Source organism: Manis javanica, chromosome 13 (genome assembly GCF_040802235.1).
Source record: "Manis javanica isolate MJ-LG chromosome 13, MJ_LKY, whole genome shotgun sequence".
NCBI lineage: Eukaryota > Metazoa > Chordata > Mammalia > Pholidota > Manidae > Manis > Manis javanica.
Window position 1 is genome coordinate 91,982,383 of NC_133168.1, and position 23,200 is coordinate 92,005,582.

General features: G+C 43.5%; 1 pseudogene; it reads right to left on the minus strand.

The window, feature by feature from the left end:
- Positions 1-8,702: 8,702 nt before the first annotated feature.
- On the minus strand, positions 8,703-11,930 carry LOC108384621 (uncharacterized; annotated as a pseudogene).
- Positions 11,931-23,200: the final 11,270 nt, after the last annotated feature.

The window sequence follows — 23,200 nt, forward strand, 5'->3', positions numbered from 1 at the left end:
CCTCCGAGTCCACCCTTGTGTGGGCCTGGCCGCTGTGCACTCCCCTGCCTGTCCAGGCACCTGCCCCTCCCCCTTCCTGACCCTGCGCGTCTGTCCTGGGACCCCATCCTCTCCCATCCTCCCGAATAGGAAGTCCCCAGTCGTCAGCCCGCCCGTGGGATCCCGAAGATGAGTGACCTGCTGGGCTCTGCTGTGCGCCCCCTGCCCCAAGGCCTACACGCCTCCTCCACCCACTTTGTGCACACAGGCAGTGCCCCCTCCTGGCCCAGTGAACGCTCACTTTCTCAGATCCTCCTCTGGCCCCTCGTCATGCCCCCCATTACATGAGGAGGCGGTGAGGGTATCGCCCGTGATGCTTCCCGGCTGTGACCTGCGGATGACGCCTGAAGTGACTGCCCGACTCCACACGGGACGGGGTCCCAGTACTGTGTCTGCTTCCTTCACTCAGTTATGCTAAGTGACCCCAAAGGGTCTGCACAAAGTGGGTGCCGCATACTTATTGTGACTGAAGGTAGTCCTACCCGAACCTTCCCAGGTACCCCTCTGCTGTCCCCAGAGGTCCCTCGTGTGGCCATGATGAGGACAAGGACCGGGCACAGCCACAGGGAATCGTGAGCCTCCATTCCAAAAGGCTGCTTCCCATGTGCTTTTCCAAATGAGCCAGGCTCCAGGCCACTGATGGGTGAGGCCTAAGGCTTTTCATCGGGTACAGAGAAGTAAGCCCCAAAGTGGCCCAGCTTGGCCGGCAGTCCTTTCTGCACTGCCAGGCACCAGGGGAGCCCCTCTAAGCTCCTCCCGTGTTCCCCACGGGCACCCTAACGGGCTGATCGCCAGCCACCCTGCCCGTCAGAGGAGCACGCTGAGGCTCAGACACGTGGGGAAGCTCAAGACACCGCGGGCTGTGGGCAGAGGCCCGTCTGGGCCGAGGAGGGGCTGGATGCTCACCGGGGGAGCCGCTGGCCCGTGGCTGGCTGGTCAGCATCCTTTGCAGAGAGTAGGGGCCAAGAAGCATTCCGGCTGAGGGTTGCCCCTGAAGATGACCTTGCCGTGAACAGCCCCTGCTTCTCTTTCACACGTGTGGGCTGGTCAGCGTCCTCGGGAGGGAGGGTGGCCTTGGGAGCGCTCCGGCTGGTGTCTGGAGCTGGTTCCACGCGTCCCGTGCGCTTTCTCCCCTCCCTCCTCACGCCTGTCCGAGGAACCCTGCGCTTGGGGACCTCAGTCCCATGGGCAGATGGCTCAGGTTCACGCTGAGGGGGGCAGCAGGGAGATAGTCAGTGGGAAACCCAGGAACCACCAGGACAAGGGAGGTTTGCGCTCACCCGAGAGCCCCCAGCCCTCTGGGATGCAAGCAAGGAGAGGCACGGGGTGCCCCCGGGAGCGAGGTTCCAGGCCGTCTGGAGTGGGTCTCGACCAATCTCATGGGGCAGCCCTGGGAGGGTCCTGGCAGGTTACCAGGCTTGGAATGGGGTCCTGGGGTGTAGGCAGCGTGCCCCAGGTCCAGGGAGATGGAGTAGGTAAATCCATCCATCGGCTCCTCCTCGCTCCCCAGGGTGGAGCTCTTCAAAGCCGTAGCCTGGTAGCGGGATAGGAGGCACCGGGGGCTGCGTGGACCTCCCCGCAGGGGGCCATGTGGAACCCAACCCTTGTCCCTGAGATCAGGCACACAGGGCCATCTGCCTAGACATCCAGTCCCTCGAGGGAAGGAGAGGACACCCCCTGGGCTCAGGATTAACATGTGGGTGGAAGTACCTGGTCCCAACACTCACCTCCATGTCCTGAATGATGAGACCAGAGCTGTGACACTCACCGCTCCCTCCTCCCCAGCCTTCAGTCCCCCCAAGCCCCACGCCCACTGCACACACACAAGGAGCCGGGGGAAAAGGTCAGCCCGGGATGGCTCCCACAGTGGCCTGGCCCTGGAGGGGCCCGCTCTGGGCTGCCCTGTGTTACCTCGGGGCTCCTCGGGAGACACAGACAGAGGCGTTGGAAGTGTTCTCTCAGCCAACGCCCAGAGCGAGCAGGAGGACTCTCCGTCTCGGCTTCCGTGACTCCCAAGCCTTCAGAAGGCTCCGCACAGCAAGACCGCATGTTGCTCTGTCGAGCGCCTCCGGTCAAGTGAGCAGGACTGGGGTCTGCGGCCGCCAGAATCTGGGTTCCGTCCGGGTCACAATTCAGGTTCTACTGGGCGTGTCTTCAGTGACATCACTTCTTCAAGGGTCCATTTCCTGGGCTGCTCCCTGAATTCAGACCACATGCCCGTCTGGGCTGCTGACTGCCCACCCGCCTGGCCCTTGCCATGCATGAGTACACAGATCTCCACCAGAGCCCTCCCCTCGCTCTTTGGCAATGACACCAGGGTCCCAGCTCTGACGAGACAAGAGCTGAGCTCAGGCTGCTTTTTGTCACCAGTTCCCTGTCCTGCTGAAGCCACAGCACCTCCCAGGAGCTCCCCAATGTCCCAACCTGCACAGGGAGGGTCATGCCAGACATTCCTCCCTAGGGACATCCCCAGGGATACATGGATGACACCTCCAGCTCCTGGGGGCTGGTGTCACGTGTGTCTGTCGCACAGACTCAGTGACGGAAGAATGCCAGCCAGGCTTGGCACGGAGCGTGGACCACCACGCAGGTCAGGCCGGGGTCTGGGCCTTGTGATCCTGGGCAAGTCAGTCTCATGCTAGGTCGTTTTCAGGTTTGCACCTTGAAGGGGTGGCAGTGAGAGGAGATCCAGGTGTTGCCATCTCCTGCCTTCCACCTTCCAAAGGTCCAGGCTGCTCTCAAACTAGGTGCTTTTCACACCAATCAGTAAATGGCTCAGAGTAGCACACTGGAAATGAGGTCTATGCTGCCTCTGAAATCCGAGGTGGTCTACCAGGCTGCTGTGCCCTTTGTGTGTGTGTGGAGGGGAGGAGGGCTCAGATACAGCACCTTATTCATCACCTTAGGAGAGCTTGGCATGCCCACACGATAGACTTCTAGAAACTTCTCTAAGATGAAAGGTCCCTGAATTTTTGTTGGATTTATTTCCCACCTTCTGACACGTGACTGTGCTATCAATATGCCTAGATGAGCTGTACTTCCCGATTACTGGGTCCAATCAGCCTAGTACCATCACTGGGATGGGACAGTGTGACATCTTCTGGAAGGAAAAGGAGATGAAGGTTCCTTCTGACTAAATGACAACCTAAGTCTGGAGGTCTGATATGCCTCTGAGACAGTTTTCTCTCCTTGCCGGCTGAAAGCTAACTGCCCTGCTGGTCTTTACTCATAGGAGGAGAACAGTAGCTGCAATTTGAGACACTCCGATTACAGTGATAATCATGCACTGTCATCTCCAAGATTCGTCCGTTTTCTGAGTAGGCCAAGTGAGTGACTTCAATAAGGGTCTGTGGAAATCACCACCCCGACACCTTCCAAGTCCTTGGTGTTAACTCCAGTCTGTAACCTCTCCTGGAAGGCAGTACTGCTTTCAACATGTACTTTGGAGGGAGTTCTAGAGGCTTGTGCTTGACCCGCCACACAGCAGGCACTCCTGGCCGGCACAGTCCCCTGTGGCTAGCAAGGAGGAAGCCGGGAGCTCTGCGTCCCTGGCAGCTCGGCCCTGTGGGCTCTTGACACTGAAGGAGCGGCCCTGCGGGCACTTGGTCGGGGTACGGGGGTGCTGCTCCTGATATCGAGACCCGCTCCTCGTCCCTGAGGTCAAATCACAAAACACAGTGACAAGGTTTTGAGGAAAGGAAAGAATAGTTTATTGACTTGCTAGCAAACGAGGGAGTGGCAGGCTCCTGCCTTAGAGAACCGCCATCCTCCTGACACACAAGCGGTCAGGAATTTTCAAGGGGAAATGGTAGCAGAGAGGCTGGGGTGTAGACACATGAAGTAGCAGCTTGCAAGGGTCCAAGGAGACATTTCTGTGCTGATTCTCTAGCTTTCTGTTTTTCTTTTCTGCTCCTCCTCAGTCCCCGGGGACAGAATGCTTGGGGTTGAACAAAATCAGCTTTCAGCTTTAACTCTGACCCTGAGACGCAGTAAATCTGGAGAACAAGAATAAACTGCCGCCCCACCCCACCCCCGCCCATTAGTGGACAAAGTTTCTGGGGCTGTTTGAGTTCACTTTCCAGTAAATGTTAGTGTTCAGTTTTGAAGAAAGATTTGATTCCCCTTTTCTTCTATTACAAATTCATTTCTTACTGTTACATTCCCTTAAGAGCAGTGCCAAAACAGATCATGAAATGCCTTGAGGGAGAGTTTCTGACTTTATTCCCCGAAGATGGCCAAAAGTTGAAAAACACAGCTCTAAGCGTTTATTGGAATATCAGTGCTGGCTGACAAGGCAGGAACTGCCACCTGCGGTTCAGATTTCCAGTGGACTTGGCTTATGTGTTCAAATTCTGCAGATGTTGCTGTTAGAATCAGCAAGGGAGTGTCTCCTTGCAACTGCCTGGAGCAGGCAGCCTTGCATTTAATACTCACATGCAGAATTTTCTCAAGAGCCCCTCCCCCACTCTAGCACATGGACAAGCTGGGAAATGAGAAGAGGGGACCCACAGAGGCCTTTATGTCCAGACCTACTGCCCCACTCTTTAGCTCGATGTCATACATACCTCATTTGATCTGTTTTAATATATGTATTAAATAGTATATATTACACAGTATAGTAATACCTCATGTTATTTATCCTTGAACCTCTCATGTATGAAGGGTTCCCATGCATACAAAGTTAAATTTGATATTCTGCTTATCTATCTCATGTCAGTTTAATTATTGCACCAGTGAGAAGAACCTTGAGCTTTTCTTCCCCAACAACCTATGCACTCAGCATGACTTTGTCAAGGTACAACCATGTTGTGGCTAATATCAATTCTTCATTCTTTAAAAAAAAGGAACAGGCCCAAGATGGGGTAACTCAGGCTAAGCCCCATATCTGGGCTTAATAATAAGCCAATATTTAATAATAAAGACTTAATACCTAACCAATTGTAGTTTTGGCCTATCTCAAGACTATGATCTTGATCAGTCAGTTTTGAATTGCTAGTCACCACTAGTGACGCGATCTGCCCCGCAGACTCCCACAGAAAGGTGTCTTAAGCCTAAAGTATCTTTTCTTTCCTGAAAAGCCTTTCCTTCCCTACAGCCCTTCAGAACATGGGATAATGCCTGTTTTTTGTGAATGGCTGAATAAAACCAATTAATCGCCAAATTCACTCAGCTGAATTTTGGTATGTAACAATTTTTATGACCCAATAATATTCCTCTGTACGGATGTATCACACTTTCTTGATCTATTCATGCCTTAATGGACATTTTGATTGTTTCCAGCTTCTGACTATGATAAATAATGTTGCTATAAAATTCATGTACAAGTTTTTTGTCCAAAGATATGCTTTCATTTTTCTTGGGCATATACCTACGAGAGGAAGTAATGGGTCATATGGTATTTCTAGGTTTACTTTCTGAGGAACTGCCAGACTATTTTCCAAAATGACTACACCATTTTATATTCACATCAGTGTGAATATAAAGTTTTCATATTTCTCCATATATTTCTGCATTTATTATCTCACCTTTTGATTCTCGCCATCCCGGTGGTTATGAAGTAGTATCTCACTGGGGTTTTGGTTTGCAGTTCCTCGTTGACTAATGGGATCTTTTCATGAGCCGCTTGCATGTCTTCCTCAAAAAAAATGTGAATCAGATCCTTTGCTGTCTTTAAATTGAGTTATTTGACTTTTTATAATTAAGTTTTAAGAGGTCTTTAGATACTTTCTATTCAAGTCCCTTATGAGATACATGATTTGCATAATTTTCTTCCATCAGTGGATTGTGTTTTACTTTCATGTTTAAAATTTTTCAGGCTAGGCTGTATTTTCATTAAATACATGAATTTACTCCTAATCGCCTTTCACAGAGGTCACAACAATAATTTTGAGAATTATCAGCAAGAAAAAGTGTGTTGTCACACACAGGGCAGCTCTAGACAACTGGTGTACAATGTTGTGCTTATAGTTAATACGGTACACTTGAACATTGTTGTGTAGGTCTCGCGCTGTGTGTTTTACTTCAATAAGAAAATTAATTGGTGTCAAGAGTTTTTTTTTTTTAAGAGTTTTTTTAAATGAAGCTTTTAAATAAAAAAAATTAAAGGGCTTTAAAAAAAAGAGTAACTCATAGCCATCTCCTGAGCAGGAATAAGGCCAGTCAGCACTCCAGTATCGTCAGTAGGCAGCTTCAAATGGATCGCCTCAGTTCCACGTATTATGGGCACTGAAAGAACGGTGCCACAACTCTTCGAGCACTCTCAGCCAGCACTCAGTTCTCAGCCACAGGTAGCTGGGGCCAGGGCTTCAGATGCTGAAATCCCGTTCCTCCCAGGAGGTCAGCCCTGAGCGGGAGCTGAGGTGACAGGCTGGCACATGGTCTAGGCTGCAGTAAGTAGTCTGAAGTGGGGTCTTCACCAGCATAAGCTGGAAGGAGCTATGGAGAGAATAGTGTTGATACAAATACCACACACTCTCCTGTTCCTTACAAATCTTCACAGATTTTCTTGAATGAACAAAAGTTCATCATTCACCATTTGCCTTGTTAAAAAACAAAATTCAACTGTGTACATTTTAAATGTCTTACTGGATTTTTTCAGTGATTCATGAATTGAGCAGTATCCCATTTAGTAAACAGATAGGCACACTGAAGAAGTGTGAAAAAGGAGAGGGTTTTAAAGGCAGGTTGTTGGACAAAGATGTTATTAGCCAAGAGTGGATTCAGGCAAGGTCACCCTCCTTGGGGGTCTGTAGGGGTCTAAGCAGATGGCTTACTTCGCCTGTACTGATGAGGAAATTCCAGACTGGCTGGTTATGATTACACTCCCCACAGAAGCTGTAACTACAATTAGGTTAGCTACTTTAAAAAAATCCTTTAAAATACCTTCTTAGTTATCAAAAGAGACAAACAATATATATTCCTGGCAGTACTTAATGACCACCTCGGACATAAGTGTATTCAAAGAGGGTGCAAAGGATATTTTATTTTCTTATTTCTGCCAGGCACTAGAGATTCAGGATGGCTGACTGGTAAGGGTTCTCATCGTTAGCCACCCCCTGCCTATTTTTCCAGGATCTTTTTCTTCAGGCTTTGATGTCTAACAGAATTTGGCAAGGTTTTTCATTAATTTTAGTTTCGCCTTGACTGTTTAAAGGAATATATCAGTTTATCAGAATACCTCTCAAAGTTTAATCAACTCTGAGAGGAACTCATATGAGGGACCCCCATCAAGGGTAGATTTGGTATTTAAGCTGATGTTGAAGAATCTGTACAAGGTCTTTAAAGATAATCTCTGGTTCAATATCCCACCTGATTACAAAAGAGACGTTGATTTTTCTCAGCCAATGATTTAAATGTTTGGACTCTCAGGAGGGTATAATGGGAGTGGCTTAAGTATTATTTTACATATCTATCATGTCTTTAATTTTTATTGGCCTTTTACAATGAAACTTTAACAAAGCTGTTTTGGAATCTTAAAGCCTTTGGGAAGCTTCTACATACCAATTAAGATAAGTATCCCATTCTGTGCATTTTACTTTGGAAACTTTACTTTCAGTTTCAACACTTCCAAAAGGAATTGATTTTGTCTAATTGAATGTTCCCCATTATGGCCATTGTAAGTGTAGGCTGATTTTTAATAAGATTTTACCATTACTCTGGAACCATAGCTCTTACATATGAAATAAGGTGTGCCAGAGGCGGTATGCTCGACTCTTTGGAATTTAAGTGTTCCTTTTTTTTTCTTTTAGCTACACATTTGGGTCTTTCAGAGCCCAACTAACACCTAAGAGGGATGTGCCGGTGGGTGGGAGATTGTGTGGTGTTTTACAGTGTACCTTCTTGCATGGAAACTTTCCTGAGGTTGGTGGGTGACTCAACGTCAATCTAACCTCTTCCCTGACCAACCTATCCTAACATAGGAGTCTTGGAGTCAGGTGGTGAGCACCGTAACAGCTTTTAAATGCTCGACACGTGCCCACCAATTTTTGTGGCTTTCAGATTCCAAGAAGCCCACTACCAATAATAGCTTTTACCTCATGTGCACCTCAACATACCAGTAGTAACCAAAAAGATATCACTGCAACATGGCCAAGAGAAGGCCCAGTGTGCACCACCACTAATTCCCAATTTGGAGCTGGGGACTTAGGAAAGGACTGAGCCAGCAGACCCCAACAAATGGATTGGCACCGAGGACTGCAAAAAAGAAAATGAGTTTCTGAACTGGACTTACAAGCCAATTAGACTGTGCCCTCAATGCAAAGGCAGCTCAGAACTGAAGGAAAGGATGAGAAAGAGAAAGTGTTCAAAGGGTTCGTGGGAATCATGCCTCTGTTCCTCGTTTTCCCCGAAGTTGCCAGTTATCCTTTGGGTAACTGTTACATCACACTCCTTTATGGTTTACAGTAATTTTTACTGGAATTCATTACACCCCTCTCTTCCTCTACAGGTGTGATCCTGGGAGTGACTAACACAAGGGCCCTGAAAGAAAACGTGATTTCCATTTTTGCTATAAAGAATAAAAGAGAAATTAGTTTCATGACAAAACTGTAACTATAAAATAAGAGATAAAGTTTGAAGAAAAAATACTGAATTGTATGCACATGATAATATTGACTCATAGCATATAATAGACAAAACTGCAAAACTGATCTGAAAATCCATAGTTACAATGGGATATTTTAATATATCCTTTCAGATAAAGAAAAACACAGTATTTGTTGACATTTGATGGCTTCAACAGTTAATAAAATACTTCTATGAAACAACTACAGAAGTGCTCCTTTCACAAAAAAGGAATGTATTTTTAATCGCATACAATCAAACATAATTAAAAATATATTGAGGGATTACATTCAGCTGCAATAGGAAACAGGCTTCCTGAGAGGAAGATGGTGTTTACACTCACATGGAAGGAGTGAGTCAGAGCCACTGGTTCTGTGTACAATGTAGTAAAGAAACAAACTCATTTTGCACCTTTTGACTACATCATTGTAGTTGTCATGGTGAATCACAAAAACATATTCACTAGCACTATTAACAACATAAAGTGTTTCCTATACAAATTGTCATGGTGAATCACAAAAACATATTCACTAGCACTATTAACAACATAAAGTATTTCCTATACAAATTGTCATGGTGAATCACAAAAACATATTCACTAGCACTATTAACAACATAAAGTGTTTCCTATACAAATTAGACCATATACAGATAAAATCTAGAGAAAAGGGGAATCAGAGAACACTCCTACACCCAAAAGTCTCACCTCGTTTCCTAGTGAACACAGGAGGCCTTATAGAAAATTACAAATTCTCCTGGATCTTCGATGTGGATCTGGTTATCATTAGTAACCCAGACCTCTAAGAAAACAGGTATCGAACAGTTGGTGGTTAGGCAAGGGAAAGAATCTGGAGAAGAGGCTGCAAGGTGGTCTTCTTAAAGCTTCTATATTTCTTCTCGCTCCCTGTATAGTGGAGCCAGTATCTGACTAATGCTTTCTTCACTTTAACCTTCAAAATCTCATGCAAGTGAGGCTATTGATGAACTCTAACACAGAACCATAAAGGGGATGTCGTCTGGCAAATCTAGATCCTCACATTACCCACAGAGATATCTCCTACTTTGTCATGTCACAAGGCTCACAAGTCAAGTCTATTTACCAAATACCAGATACCAAATACTAGTCAGAAAGAAGGATCCAAATACGAAAATAATAATTCATATTGAACTATTATCATAAACTATAGAACATAAAAATTTATTCTAACTGTTCATTAGCATGGAAAGCAGAACAGGACTCTTACCCATCATCCTCCCAAAAAGGAACTTCTATCTAATAAAGATAGAATGTATAATGGACCAGGAATATCCAGAAATTGTCATCAAGGTCATTGGAAAATCCCAACAAATACCACACTATCATTTTTCAGTGGCCCCTCAGAATAAATAAACACAGAACAAATAAAACATTATTTTTAAAAAATTAAACCTAATTGCATAATAGAAATACTTCTCTTACAGACCCAACAGGCTTCAAAATGGAAACAAAATATTAACTCCTTTAGTGAATAATTACTAATTATTATTATATACTATTGTTTAAAGATGACTTGCAGGATGTCCACTTCGGAAAGTAATTTACATTCTGCATTCCACTGGTATGCAGAGGCTTAATGAACATAATATATTTAAAACTTTAATAAAACCTTTTCAAGTTCATAGTTTTCTGGAATATTTACATTGTTTCTCATGCTACATACATTTACATTTCTTTTTGGTGTGAGTTTTCACATTGAAGGATGTGGGCCAACTGAAGTCTTTCCTACACTTCAAATTCAAGAAATTTTACACGATGAGTCCTTTCAAGCCTTCAGAAGGAACTGGGATGATAGTAGACTTTCCCAGTCTTCACATTAAATGATATTTCTTGTGTGTGCACTCTCACGTGTCTTTGCATGGTTGCATGAGCAATGAAGGCTTAACCACAATGTTCACATTCATAGGATTTCTCTCCTGTGTGAATGCTTTCATGTTTTTGAAGATAACTGGAACATCTCGATATTTTACTACAACTTTTATATTAATAGAATTTCTCTCCAGTGGGATTTCTTTCATGTCTTAGAAAACGTTGGTAACATCTGAAGACTTTTCCACATTCCAACACACTCATGGGGTTTCTCTCCAGTATGAGTTCTTTCATGTGTTTCTAAGGAATTGTGACATCTATAGGCTTTACCACCTTGCTTACATTCATAGGGTTTCTCTCCTATGTGAGTCCTTACATGGGCTTGCAAACTTTGATAATACCTGAAGGCTTTTCTACATTGTTTACATTCATAGGGTTTCTCTCCAGTGTGAATCATCTCCTGGTATCGAACAGATTGGGAATATCTAAAAGCTTTCCCACATTCCTTGCATTCATATGGTTTCTCTCCAGTATGACTTCTTTCATGTGTTTGTAGGGAATGGTAATATTTGTAGGCTTTTCCACATAGTTCACATTCATAGGGATTCTCTCCACTGTGACTCCTTCCATGTACTCGAAATGCACTGGGAGAAATGAATGCTTCCTCAGACTGCTTACATTATAAGGTCCATGTCCAGTGTGAGTGATACTGTGGACTCGAAGGCTTGAGAGAACACTAAACGCTTTCCCACATTCCTTACACTGATAAGGTTTTTCCCCTGTACAAGTTCTTTGATGTTTTCTAAGAGAACTGACACAAATGAAAGCTTTGGTACACAGCTTACATTCATATGGTTTCTCTCCCGTGTGAGTCCTTTCATGTGTTTGTAAGGTTTGAGGATATCTAAAGAGTTTTCCACGCTGTTTACACTGATAGGGTTTCTCTCCAGTGTGAGCTGTTTCATGTGTTCGCAATGACGCAGAACTAAAGCCCTTCCCACACTCCTTACCCCTGTGCAGAACATCTCCCGTGTGTGTTATCGTATGTCTTCGAAAGGTCGTGGGCCACATGAAGGCTTTGCCTCATTCCTGACATTCGTGGGGCTTTTCTCCAGTGTGAATCCTTTCATGTGTATGAAAGGATGTGTGAAAATGGAAAGCTTTGCCACATTCCTTACACCTGTACTTTTTCTCTCCGTTGTGATTGCTCTTACGGTTTTCAAAAAATTTGAAGTAACTGAAGGCTTTACCACATTCCTTACATTTATATGGCTTCTCTCCATATTTCTGATACTTACATGGTTTGTGTCCAGTGTGACATTTCATGTGTCTATTAAGGGACGACTGACACGTGAAGACTTTTCCACATATGCTGCATTCACATGGTTTGGATTTAGCAGTTTTGTTGTTCAGATTGAGATTTGAAATAAGGTTAAAGATTCCTCCATGTTGACTGCTCTTTTTACTTGTGCACAGTCTCTCTACTTTACGATTTCTGTACAAAATGAGAAGCACATTAATAATGTTTATTAATGAATTCTTAATTATCAGTGAAATATTTGAATTATATTTTTATGATTTGTAGCAGATATGTAGGTTATCTGCCTTTTCTGAATTGTTTCAAATTGAATATAAGGCATGCTCACAAGATGACTTCACCCTAATAATATTCATATACAGTGCTTATTAATACAGTCTCCCAAGTATCCTGTTTTGCAAACACTAAACATCTATGTCACATTTAAAGTATTTAACATTTTCTAAAAATCACTAAATTTGAAGCAAGGGTTATTTGAATTGTTTCCTTGTTTTAAAATTTCCTAACACCAGGATTCTCACATGATACACTATTGTGTATTATGAATGTGACTTATGATAGTTTTCTCCCCTGCTTGTTGTATTGATCTTCAATTTTGTGATGTTCCCATTTTTTTCCCTAAAAGGCAGAGGAAAAATGAAAATATTAGAGATCTTAGAAAAATTATTAATTCTAGGTTCATGATGAGCTGTGACCAGCCTTGTTTATTTGCCAACATCTTTCCCTTCCACAATTCTACATCTAGGAACAATACTGATGAGAAAAAGAAACACTTGTCCTGTAATTGATGAAGTGAAGAAAACTCATCACCCATACCTCCTGAGGCCAGGTTCCTTAAGGTTTCCTGCATCACATCCCTGTAGAGTTTCTTCTGTGAAGGATGCAGTACAGCCCACTCCTCTTGGGTGAAGTTCACAGCCACATCCTCAATGTCCACTGAGTCCTAAAATAACCAAAATATGTGTACCACAGGTCTGTTCAGTTTCCTGGACCCAATTAGAATGTCTGTGTGGGGGGAGGGAGTTTTTCCAAACAAAACCTGCAGCAATTCTCCCAAGCAGAAGGGTGTCCAAGAATTCAACTCAATCCCAACATTATCTTCCTGGAGACAGCATCAAATTCCCCAGGTTAAGGGATCAGTCCTGCATGATTGCCCTCCGTTCCGTCCACCTCCCCGCAACATTCCAACATCCAGTCACAAGTCCCAGGCTCTCACCTGGCCTTCTAACCAGCCTGTAGCTCTGGCTGCAGATCAGTTCCAACGACTTTCCCCTTAGGTTCAGTTAATTTGCTAGAACAGCTCACAGAGCTCAGGAAGACACTCGGCATATGAACGCATGGAAATCACTGACATGATTTTGATGTAATCATGTTGCCTCTTATTTCTCTTTAATGGCAGTGCCCAGAGCCAACTGGAAGATGACAGAAATCCAATACAAATGCAACAAGCACCATAATTTCAAGACCACCATTATCTTGTAAGAAAAACTCTTTCATCTTCCTTATTATACACTATTAACTGCATTCCATGAGGCAGAGGGTCAAAGCTACATAAGGTTTTAATGAGTAAAAACGTAGTGAAAGACTGGACTTTTTTTCCTTCTATCCCTAACACCAAACACCAGAGTCCAGGAGACCTGCAAGTAGTCCAGCTTTAATAGGGTCCAGCCAGCCATGTTGTCCCTAATGTGTTCCAGATCTTTATACGTAGTCAGCGGCAGCTGGAGGAATGAAAATACTCTCATGGGGAATTCCTTTATATTTGAATAATATTTATCACAGACTCAGTCTTTCCTTTCTCTATGTCATTTGATAGGACTAGATAATGTACTGGAACTTGGAGCTCAGACATGAGAAAGAAGGCATGTTTTATGTATAGTTCCTGAAGGGACATAAAGGAAACATCTTCTGAGTTGTGAGGGATGTGACAGACCAAAGAAATGACTCAGATGAGTCCAGCTTGGCAAACAAATGAGTTTTATTAAGTGATTATTTACAGAGCAGTAGATGGCATTCAAGGGCAGCTGCTCTACTAAAGCCACCACTTCCTCACCTGTTAGACTAGCTTTTTATCAGGGAATGGGTAAGGGGCTGTTCGGTAGAAAGACAGACATAAGCAGCCAGGGAATGGGAAGATAAGGTTCAAGGAAAAACTGCCCAGTTAGGGGGTCCCACTTGACGACAGCAAAGGCTTTGCAGGGAGATAACCTCTTTGACTATCAGGACCAAACCAAACTGGTCCCAACCAGGTCTGAACATAGGTACAATCGAACAAAACTAAGAACTGCCCAAACCACACCTTATAATTTCATTAAAATAAAATTGCAAATTTGATCCCTGTCCCTGCATGGGAAAAGACATGCACACCAAGAGGAATGGGTGTATAACTAGAACTGTCAATCAAATGACCTCATCATGTCAAAGAAGCATCTCCCAGCCAGGACCTGATAAACAGACCCTCCCTTAAAAGTCAGGGACCTTTTTCTACCTTGAATCTGGCCCTTTCCTTCCTTGGAATATATTCAAATGAAACTTTTGCTCTGCTTTGCTACTGTGTCTCAGGCATGCCTTTCAATTCTTTGATTCAGCAGAGAGTAGAACTGAGAACAAACTCAACCTTCAACATATTTGGTGCCCCGACTCGGATTTCTGCTCCGACCACTCAGGTGTACTAAATGAAAGCCTCCTGCAGCCTTAACTCTTTATCGGATCTCTTGACTGAATTCTTTCCTTTGAGAAGACATGAACTGCGGAATTCCACAATCCGCTGCCCATTAACAGGACCACATGCGGGGAGCAGGTAAACATGGAGCTTCTGGTTATCCTGAATCTCCTTGGACTCGGTGAACATCCTTGCAGTCTTTGCGTCTTGGGCCTGAATGCAGAGGCAGGGGTGTGGTGCCCCTCTCCTCCCCCTTGGAATGCTGCTCAGCAGTTTGTGTTTTAAAATGGCTACTTTATCAAATTGGCTTTACTCAGGTTTTGATCACCATTACCGTAGTGTGACAACGTAGACCACAAAATCCCTCTACTTATGTGCCTCAGGGCTGCTTGGAGCCAATTTTTTCAACACATAGATACACATGCTGAGCTAATATGTCAGAAGAGTTCTTCATGGCAGAGCACAACACTGTGCCTGGGCCTTGTTGACCCTGGGGAATATGTCGAGTAGAGACTGCAAGATACACTCAAAATCACAATGGCTTGATGGAGAATTTGCCCATGAGGATAAAATACATGAAAGATTCAGCAGTACTTTCTTCCAATGAACCCAAAATCTCCGTTTTCAGATTGCAAGAGCAAGTGCTGCTGGCCAGACACTCTAGTGGCTGCCCTCCCGACTTCCCTAATCCACAGGCTCCCATGTGGGGGACAGGAGCTTGATGACTCTACCCCCACCCCCACACTCTCCCCTCAGCATATGGCTCCTGTAGCTGCTGACGCCACACATGGCCAGTAGTGTATGGAACAGTTTATCACTGCCGTAAGTGAGGCCTCTGGGGAAAGTGAGGCAGGTCTCTCAAGCATTCATGAAACACTTGAGAGCAAGAGTGGGTGTCTGAACTTTTAAAACTGAGGTTAGGGGGTGGACTCACACATAAGAGCAGGTCTTAAGAGGGCTGAATCTCCTGTCACAGTGAAAGAAAGGCGCATGAAGGCACTCATATAACTTTGTACAGATACGGGTCAAAAGGGAATGAGGCCTGATGAGATTTTAAAGCTATCAGCATTCAATCATCAAAAGCTGGAGTCAGAGAGTTCCAGTTTTTGATCTGGCAATTAAGGAACACAGAAGCCACCAGTCTGGACCTCATAAAAAAGGAAAGAAATTTGAAATGAACAACTTTTTGTACATCCATCAAAGTACTGAGGTCACAGGCAAAACACTCTCACCAAAACGGGGAAAGGAGAAATAAAGATGGCATTTGAAAATACGTCCCAAATATTCTGTTCTTAATAAAGCCTGTACCGAAAACAGTCCATTTCACTGGGGGTTAATGCAATGACAAAAGCACAAACATGACAGAATACAATATCCACGACATGTAGGACAATGACAGAGCTAAAATGCATTTAATGGGAATATCTGAAGGCAAAATAGAAATAAAGGAACAGAAAAAGTAAGGTAACAATCACTGAGATATTATATAAATTAAACATAGTATATTGTAGTTCTAAGAAGCTCAGAAAATACTAAGCATGAAAAATGTCAAAAATGCAAGCCAGCATATCATATTCAAACAGAGCAAAGTCAAAGACAAAGGAAATATATTGAAACAATCCACAGGGGGAAATACACCATAGTTACAGAGAAAATAAAAGATTAGGATTAAGTGAAAGTTCTTTTCAGAAACCATGCAAGGAAAAAGTGCATAGAGCATATGAAAAGATGCTCCACATTGCTAATTATCAGGGAAATGAAAATTAAAACCACAATGAAATATCACGTCACACCAGTTAGGATGGCCAACATAGAAAAGAAGAGGAACAACAAATGCTGGTGAGGATGCGGAGAAAGGGGAACCCCCCTACACTGCTGAGGGGAATGTAAGCTAGTTCAACCATTGTGGAAAGCAGTATGGAAGTTCCTCAAAAAACTAAAAATAGAAATACCGTTTGACCCAGAAATCCCACTCCTAGGAATTTACCCTAAGAATTCAGGAGCCCAGTTTCAAAAAGACATATGTGCCCCTATGTTTACTGCAGCACTATTTACAATAGCCAAGAAATGGAAGCAACCCAAGTGTCCATCAGTAGATGAATGGATAAAGAAGACGTGGTGCATATACACAATGGAATATGCTTCAGCCAAGAAGAAAACAAATCCTACCATTTGCAACAACATGGATGGAGCTAGAGGGTATTATGCTCAGGGAAATAAGGCAGGAGAAAGATAAGTACCAAATGATTTCACTCATCTGTGGAGCATAAGAACAAAGCAAAAACTGAAGGAACAAAACAGCAGCAGAATCACAGAACCCAAGAATGGACTGACAGTTGCCAAAGGGAAAGGGACTGGGGAGGGTAGGTGGGGATGGAGGGAGAAGGGGAATAAGGGGCATTATGATTGGCACTCATAATGTAGTGGGGGAGCATGGGGAAGGCAGGATAGCCCAGAGAAGACAAGTAGTGACTCTAGCATATCACTACACTGATGGACAGTGAGTGTAATGGGGTATGTGGGGGGGACTTGATAATGGGGGGAATCTAGTAACCACTATGTTGTATACATTAATTGTATATTAATGATACCAAAATAAAAAGAATGAGTATAAAATTTTAAAAAATATTCCATTGCATAAAAAAAAGAAAGTGCATAGAATGAAATATTTAAAGTTTTGAAAGAAAAAAATCACCCTCTAACTTTCTAACCAAAAAAAAAAGGTCCACTGATAAGATTTCCTAAGTAGACAACTAAGAAAAGATGGAATACAGAAATTACTAATATCAGAAATGAGAAGACAGGGATGTGAACACGAAAAAGAACTTGACACATACAATCCAGCATCCATTTATAAGAAATTAGTAATAGAGAAGAACTCTCTACTTAAGAAAGAATATCTACAGGACACCTGTGGCCAAATGGTGAGAGATTAGATGGGTTTCTCTTAAGATGAAGAACAGGATAAAGACGTTGTCTCTCACTGCTCCTATTCAAGTTTGTATTGGGGCCCTAGCCATGAAAAAATGAAAGAGAAGGTAAGCAGGCTGGGAAGCAAGAAATAACATCATCTTGTTCTGTGTGACGATTGTCTATATAAAACATCTGAAAGAATCCACAACAGAGATCACTCCAGGAATTAAAGACATAACATCAGGGTCAAAGGATACACAAGTCAGTTTCCTTAGACACAAACAAATACAGTCAAGTGATATTTGACAAAAGAATAAGGCAATTCAACAGAAAAAAAGTCTTTTAGACCAATACTGCTGGAAATAGTGGATATCTGCACACAAAATGGACACACATACAAAAGGTATGTAGACACAGACCTTAAACCTTTCACAAAAATTAACTCAAAATAGCTCATAGATCTAAATGTAAAATGAAAAAGTAAAAAACTTCTAGAAGATAACATATGAGAAAATGTAGGTGACTTTGTCTTCGGAGAAGAATTTTTAGAAGCCCAAAAAAAAGTGCAAGAAGGAAAAAAATGGTAAATTTCACTTCATTAAAATGAAAAACTGCTGCTCTGTGGAAGTGTTAAGAGAATGAAAAGACAAGTAACAGATGAGAAGAAAAATCTTTGTAAAACATTTATCTGATAAATGACTGGTATTCAATATAGCCAAAGAACACACAGACTCAACAATAAGAAGACAGATTGACCCAATTAAAAATGGGCAAAAGATCTGAACAGAAATTTCCACAATGTATGGCATATGGTGTGGGACCTAAGGAACCTTCTTACGTCAGAATCCTATGGTCGGCTGAAGACTGCCATGTGTAACAACCAGGAAACACAGGAGGAGGGTCACTGAAGCTGCAACACTTGAGGGACACTGTGAAGGCACGCACAGGAGTGCCTGCTGTTTGGCAATTTCAACATAGTCTAGAACTTTCTGTGGCAGGGATGCCCTCAAGGTGGGCTAATTTGCAGGTACAGTATAGAGGGGCTCAAGTTAAGTTTGTATACAAGGAATATATCACCTCCCCAACACCAAAAGCTCAAAAGGGACTGAAGCTAATGCTTCACAGTATCATGGAGGGAGCAACCGTCTGGCTGCCAAAGAATTTTCAGGAAGTTAACACCAAGGTATGAGGGCCCCATGTTATGTGTGGGTCAATGGCCCATCCATGTTTTATGAGCTCCTTTGTTTCACTATTTGTGTTACATGTGGGTGTGAAGGGAATGCCCTCAGAGGAGGATGCCCTGAGTGTGATGTCATACCTGTGCTCCCGGAGCAAGGCAGACACTGTTCAGACCTTGCCTGCAGAGACTGTGGGATGGCAAGGCCACTGAAGGTCCCTGAGGGTAACCAGGAAAGGGTGTATCATTCCCTTCAGAGCTGAAGGCCATCTGCACCTAAGAAGCTACTGAGATAGGCACTGAACAGAACAGACTTAGCCAAACGTGTGACAGCAGGATATGCACCAGTTGCTGGTTGGAAGGAGTCAGTAATTTCCATCAGAGGTGATTGGGAACATGGGCTTATGTGATGCAGCCACAGCCTCAAGGCTGCAGTGTTCACCGTGAAGTGTCATTCATTCTCCCCAGGTTTAAGAATAGACCAAATAAGGATATTAAAAGGAAAAGCACTGAGGATAATCACGGCTTCCCACATGGTTCTCTTGTAATGATTTTCAAGAATTCAAGGCCCTGTTTCATTTACATTGGGTCACATCAACTCATTTAATTGGCAGTGTGTGTAGATAATTTTAGTGAGATCCCATTTTGTCAAGACAACTTGAAAATAATGAGGACTTCATTTATGAATCATGGATCCAGAGCTTCCTTGCTCACTATGGGATATTTTAGGACAATGAGGAATTTAGGTAAGGTGAGAATTCTAGTGGTTAAAATGAGATATACGTATTTGTCCTCTGTATTACATTCAGCAATTTTCCTTTACTTCTTCAATTATAAGATAAGTTGCTTAAAGATATAAAGCTATAAAAGGATCCTCAGGTATACCTGTAAAACTAGTTTGATTAATTACATAAAGTTTGTGAACTAGTGCCTCATAGAACATGTTAATATTAATCTAAACCCTGTGTGGTAGAACAGCAAAAGCTAGGCAGGAAATTTTCACCTTTTCCCTTATGTAAACTATTTTGATATATTTTGCATTTCCGCTTGGATCAAATTGTGATCCCTTATTTCCTGACCTTTGTTCTTGCTCCCTCCCTATTGTCCTTCCCTGTTTTACATTTCTTTCTTCACTGGATAAACTTTCTGGGAGTGGGTTTCCTCTCTACTTTTTTTTTTTTTTTGGTATCGTTAATGTACAATTACTTGAACAACATTATGGTTACTAGACTCCCCCTATTATTCCTCTCTACCTTTTTAAAAATATTTGTTACTGTTTAAAAGATGAAATCTTGGAGTGGTTTCTTAATTAGGAAAGTTAAAATTTTTAATAAAGCAGAAGTCACTGAATGCAGTGACTAAGCATAGGGACATGTGGTATCAATTTCTCTTATTTTAAATAAATGATGCATTGGAATGTTAAAAACATTCCTAATAAACTAACTGAAGAGGATCCTGACCCAAATATCCTGCTCCACTCCTGTGCTCTTACTCCAGCTACTCTCAAATAACCAGATTTGATTACTGCACCATCCTGTTAGTGTTTTTCCTCCAGAGGACCTCAAACCAGCGCCATCCGGGTTAGAGGTTTCCCACACGACTAGTTGCTTTACAGAATTTAACCAGCCTGGCTTAAATTGAACTACTTACTCCCTGTGCTTGCCACAGTAGAGCCAGGGGTTTTTCTCCCATAACTCAAGAGTCAGGACCCTGTGGCAGCAGAGCAGGGCCAGCCGCAGAGGGGCCTAAGGGACCTGGGGAGCCCTCTGGTATTAGGAGATGGATGGCCTCAGCCTCCCATGGACTGGCTGCCTTTCCCTGTCCTCTTTTCTTTCTCTGAAATACCTGCTGTTTAAATCAATGATTATCTGATGAACACACCACATTCACAGGGTGTAAGCATCCTTGTGCCCTTAGGGCCGGTGGGGTCATCAGCCCACAGGGGGAGGCGTCCCCAGCGCCCAGCGGCCCACAGTGCAGGAGCCTCCAGGCTTTCTTACCAGCCTGTCCAGATCAGAAGCACTGGGGGAAAAGGGAGAGATGAGCCTTAAGTTTTCAGCAGGCAAAGATGAAATATTTGGATCCTAGCCATTCATTATAAGAACAAACACAGGTCAGAAATTTTGCAATGACTTGTTACATAAAGAAACACTAACAGGATGGTGCAGCAATCAAATCTGGTTATTTGAGGGTAGTTGGAGTAGGAACACAGGAGTGAGGCAGGATATTTGGGTCGGGATCTTCTTTAGTTTATTAGGAATGTTTTTAATCTCCCAATGCATTAATATTTAAAATAATGAGAGAAATTGATACCACATGTCCCTATGCTTAATCATTGTATTCAATAACTTTTGCTCTATTAATTATAACTTTCCTAAATAAGAAACCACTCCAAGGTTTGATCTTTTAAACAGAAACAAATAGAAAACTGCAAACTATAAAAACAGAAACCTGATAAATCCCTAACTAAGAGAACAGATGTGTCCCTCCAGTACTAAACATGGAAATTAGAATCAAAGGGCTGCAACCTTCAAATGAGAAAGGAGTCCAAGGAAAGTACAAATATGAGTTGGTTCAGATAAGCATCGGTTACAATTCAGAAGGCGAAAAACCCACATTCAGAAAGTTGAATATATTTCCAAGCCTGGGGTCTAGACTCTCCCGGTTGTGACAGAAGCCCTGGAGTGGGTCAGTCCCTGGGGAAGGAGGGTGGGGACACCGGAGCAGCCACAGGAATGAACTCCGGGTGCTGCACACACCCTCCTCTCCTGCAAGCGTGGACACGCTCCCTCCCCTAGGCTTCCTCTCACCAGTGAGGCAACTCTCAGCCTGACTCAGTTTAGATTCTGACCCAAATCAGCTCCCCAATTCATAAACCCCTCATCCAGGAGAATACATGATTTTCACAGACCTGTCAATGTACACAAATTACAGTGAGTACATGTATAAGATAGATGCAACAATCTAAGACAATGTTTAAAATGTTTAGGCCTAGTGAGACTAAATTTACAACCTCAGAAAGGGTGCAATTTTTCTGTCTACTTTTGTACATTCATCCCCAGCTTTCCAGGGCTCTGCACCTTAAAGCTCCTTCTGTGGGGGGTGTGAGCAGACAGGACACCAGCAGGGAGAGGCTCCCCAGGAAGAACCAACTGGTACTCCCCTTTCTAGGCTTAAGGTGCCCTTGGCTTGGAGACAATGACCTGAAGTGGGCTCTGCTTTCCACAGAAGCTGCTTCAGACCACCATTGAGATTTTAAATACACAAACCCAGTGTTTGAAAATTTCAGCAAAATCACTCAAACCCAGTAAATTTATGTGTAAGGGAGAGAAGAAAATTGAAAATCACTTTTACTAGTTCACCATTAAACCCACAGAAATCTTTCCTTTCAGAAAAAAAGATACCAGTTAAGTATTATTTCCAGGGCAAGTTTGCTTTGTAAATAATTAGTCAGACTTGAACACTTCTTATGTACAGGTCTAAACTCTGTAATTTCATTTGAAATCACCCAAAAGTAAAGGCCAGTCCTCAGAAAATTACTACATATCCTCAGGGGAAGAAAAAGTGAAACCGAAATTCTTAACAAATAGGATGTAATACTGGAAATATTTTATTTTTTTGTGGAATTCATCTCTATTACCTCTTCAGGAATATTTTAAACTGCTTTTTCAATGTCTATTAATTAAATTCATTTTACCTCTATTGAAAAACCGAGACTTAAATGAATCAATACATCTTTTCAGGTTGACAAAACCAGACTGGGGCAGTTCTAACGGGACAGATCACCCAGGGAAGTTTCCAAAGAGATACCTCCACCCAAAGGACTTTCCGTAGGATGTCTGTGCCCAGTACAGGTCCTGGGGGCAGAGGTACAAGGATTTCACGCAACGTCTACAAGGTAGTTATTGTCTGCTTCCCTCTTAGGTAAAATATCCAAGACCATTGGAAAACTGGAAGAAGTCTCAATACTGTTCCTTTTTCAGGAAAGAAAAAAAGGAGAGAGAGAAAAGAAAAGAAAAAAAATATATATCCAGACCAATAAATAAATAAATAAATAAATCTTTAAAAAGGAACATTGGGTACCTCGGTGGAAAAAGATGAACAATTAAAATACTGGGTATGTTTGAAATGAATTCCTCATGACAAATAGTTGATAATGAAATTGGGAATTGCAGAGGATAATCTGGCGTTTGGGGATGTGGAACTGTAAATTTAGGGATTTACTCCCAGTCCTAGGAAATGCTAGGTTGTGGGTAACAACATGGTCGTGGGTTTCAGACCCTGCTTCACAATCATTTGTAGAATTCGGGGAAAAAAGTCATTCCCCTGCAGGGGAAAGGAGGGACTGGGGACCCCACAGCACACATCTCCTCCCACGCACGAGCCCCGGACACCAAGTCACCATCGTCGCCAGCGGCCCCTCCCCGTGGTCACCGCACAACCTGGGGAAGACGCGTGTCTGCAGGCGCAGAGCTGCCCAGAGAGGCTCTGGGGCCCAGGCCAGTAACTGGACAGGACTCCCGGGCCCGGCTGCCGGCCCAGTCTCCACGTCGCAGGCCGGAGGGGCCCGAGGTCCGAGCGGCGCCCTCCGAGGACTCGGGTCGGGACCCCGGAGCTGCCAGCGGGGCGGCCGGGTCCGATCAGGCTCCCCCGCCCCGTCTGCGCTCCCTGGGGCGGCTCGCT